The following is a 3,271-nucleotide window of genomic DNA, read 5'->3' as shown; positions in this document are numbered from 1 at the left end:
TTAGTGCAGGCCAAGGGGGCAGCTAGCCCATCCATGACTGTCCTCTGGAAGAATTTGGTAGGATTGGTTGGCGACAGCCAGTGGCTCACGGCCAGCTCAGCCTAGAGCTCATAGCACACCAGCTGTGAGGCATGCAGGAATTGAGAAGCAGGACACCCAGGGTGAGTGAGATGAGTATATAAAGCCTCACCAATGGCCACTTTATCCTGCTAACACAGCTTTCCTAATGGGGGATCATTGAGGCCAGGGAAGCTGCTCAAGTGGGTCACTAAGATGGCTCCCCCAGTCCGGGTGTCTCATCACCTTCCAGAAGCTCAATGGGGTTAGAGCTGCCTTTGACCAACACTGTGATGTCATTGATGGTGAAGAAGATGGGATCACCAAAGACCCAGGGGAAGACGTAGCAGCAGTAGCAGGACCCACTGAGGCTGCTGGTGCCAGCTGCTGGGTCACTTACTCTAAGAGATCGCCCAGGCCTTTGGAGGCCAGCAGCTGCACACTAACTGGCCAGAGTGTAGAGTGCAGGTCTGCTGTGGACTTGTGTGGTTAGCAGGGGTAGCAAGGAGTGTGTGTGTGTGTGTGGGGGGGGTAGGTGAGAGTGGGGGGGCACTCTCTTATTCTCATAGAAGAGGTTTTAGCATAGGTTTTCTTCTCACTTCCACCCCACCTCATTATCTCCAAGCCCCCTTCTCTCCTCACCTATCATCATGAAAGAGTCTCCAGATTACTTGATCATGCTTTTTGGAATCACTGCTGGGGTCACTTGTGGGGTCAAGCTGGGCTCCAGTAAGAAGGAACTGATAGTGCTGTTATGGAAAATGTGGACCTGGCTAAGAACGAGTACACAAAATAACTAGCACAAAATACTAGTTAGACTGGATATATTGGAACTGATGGAAAAGAGACTAAGATCCTTATGAAAAGCCTATGCTCCCAGCAGTGGGTGGACCCAGCCCTGAGACAATTTAACCAGTCAGTGAACAATGAAGTCAACACCTGGATGGGAACTCTCCTTCAAGTCTCTATACTGTTAGGCAACTTCATATCAGGCAAATCCCACATCTGAAGGCTTCCAAGAAGAATACATTATTGCCTGAATCCTTTTTTTTTTAGCCTAATTTTTAAAATTTTATTTAAATTCATATTAGTTAACATATAGTGTAATAATGATTTCAGGAATAGAATTTTGGGATTCATCACTTACATAAAACACCTAATGCTCATCCCATCAATTGCCTTCCTTAATGCCCATGACCTATTTAGCCCATCCCCCCACCCAATACCCCTCCAGGCACTCTTAGTTTGTTCTCTGCATTTAAGAGTCACTTATGGTTTGCCTCCTTCTCTGTTTTTAACTTATTTTTCTTTCTCTTCCCATATATTCATGTTTTGTTTCTTAAATTCCACATATGAGAGAAGAATGTATTACTGCCTGAATACTTATTTTAATATTTGAAGTGAATTCAAGAAATATTACCCTGGTTAATCTGATATTGATAAACAGGATATTGCAGCAATGACACTGTGTTTAAATTTTGAGAATAGGTCGATCTCTCAGTATGGAACCTCTCAAGCTAGATGTGGGCAATATAATTTTAGCAATGATTTCAAAACCCTATCATCACAGATTTTCAGATCCAGAGATAGTAAGTTTCAAATTTGGAAGTGGCACTTGCAGCAAGATGAAGCTTATTGATTATAATACTGTAGTCAGGACTCAAGGTTTACTATGGCAGTCTTCAGATCAAGACATTGTAGGATTCTTTGAATGACTCAATATTGCTGTGGGAGGTATAGCAAATTTGTCTGAATGCCCAGGGTGGAAGGAAGAGAGAAGCCCCAGTCAGGTTTGTAAGTGAGGAGTACAAAGACCTAGTACTACAGAGGCACAAACATCACATGGAGACCCAGTACATTGAGATTACAAAGGAACAGGTGATAATTTTCTTAAATTTGCTGGTGGTACATCCAAAGAAGTAGCCCAATTTCTCTCTGAGGAGAAAGAATTCATCATCTGCATGTGAGTGCTAACATCTGATGACGTGGTGGCATTTTTGGACAGCATTGCCCCCATCAATGGTGGGAGGGGGGAGAAAGGCATCCTCTTTGTTACCTCCTAGATCAGTAGGCCAACAGGAAATGCTTTTGTCCTCTTTGCTCATGAGGGATATACACAGAACACAATAAAGGAGCCAAGGACTTATTAGGTAAAAGATACATTGAACTCTTCAAGAGAATAGCAGCTGAAATTCAGCAGATGATGAATCATTTCTGAGCCCCTCATTCCTCTTCCAATCATTATTCCAGTACTACCTAGGCAGTTTGTACCCCTACAGATGTTAATGACCATATACACCTTTGAAATCTTTCCTGTGCAGCCACAATTGAGGATGTCCTGGACTTTCTTGGGGGGAGTTTTATCCAGATATTCAAGCTCACAGGGTTCGCATGGTATTGAATCATCAGGGTTACCCATGGGTGAAGGTGTCTTTATCCAGATGAAATCTACAGGCATTTGTGGCTGCAAAGAAGTGTCCTAAAAAACTGTGAAGGACACACATGCTAAAGTCTTTCAGTATTCAGCTGAGGAGATAAACTTTGGAATAAGGCACATTTTGTTTCTTCACATTTACTAGTTTATTATATAATAAAATATATGATACAGGATACAGACGAATAGCCAGATGAGCAGGACAGAGTGAGGTCCCGAAGTGTCCCAAGCATAGGGGCTTCTATCCCCATGGAGACGGGCTGTGCCACCCTCCTGGCATGTGAATATGGTCACCAACCCAGAAGCTCTCTTGAACCTCATGCTAATTGAGATTCTTTAATTGAGGCTTCATTACAATTACTTATTATTAATTAATAATTAACTCCATTTGTAGTCCCTCTCCTCTCTTTGTGGAAGTGAAAGGTAGGGCCAAAAGATCTAAGATTCTAGTAATAGGTTAGTCTTTCTCATGACTACCCCCCATCTAAGAACCGTCACCTTGTTAGAACAAAAGACACTCCAGGATTTTCCAAGGGACTTAGGAGTTTAGTGTCAGATGTTCCTAGTACTTAGGAAATTGCAAAGGTCTTAGGAGCTCTGTGTCAGCAACTGGAATCAAAAATATAAAGTTAAGAAAAAAAATTCTCTTAGCACCTCTATTATGAGGGGCTTGGGGAGCTCTGCATCAGGAACCAGGAGCATACACACACACACACACACACACACACACACGCACACACGCACACACGCACACACAGAAGCATACATTATTTCACACCA

The 3,271-nt window shown here is 43.1% G+C and overlaps 1 pseudogene; it reads left to right on the top strand.

Moving 5' to 3' along the window:
- Positions 1-625: 625 nt before the first annotated feature.
- Positions 626-2,636, top strand: LOC120225615 (annotated as a pseudogene).
- The last annotated feature ends 635 nt before the right edge of the window (positions 2,637-3,271 follow it).

The sequence above is a fragment of the Hyaena hyaena genome, unplaced genomic scaffold (assembly GCF_003009895.1).
Source record: "Hyaena hyaena isolate Hyena2069 unplaced genomic scaffold, ASM300989v1 scaffold_1451, whole genome shotgun sequence".
Classification (NCBI taxonomy): domain Eukaryota; kingdom Metazoa; phylum Chordata; class Mammalia; order Carnivora; family Hyaenidae; genus Hyaena; species Hyaena hyaena.
Note: the sequence above shows the minus strand (reverse complement) of the source record. Positions and strands in the feature narration are given on the sequence as shown.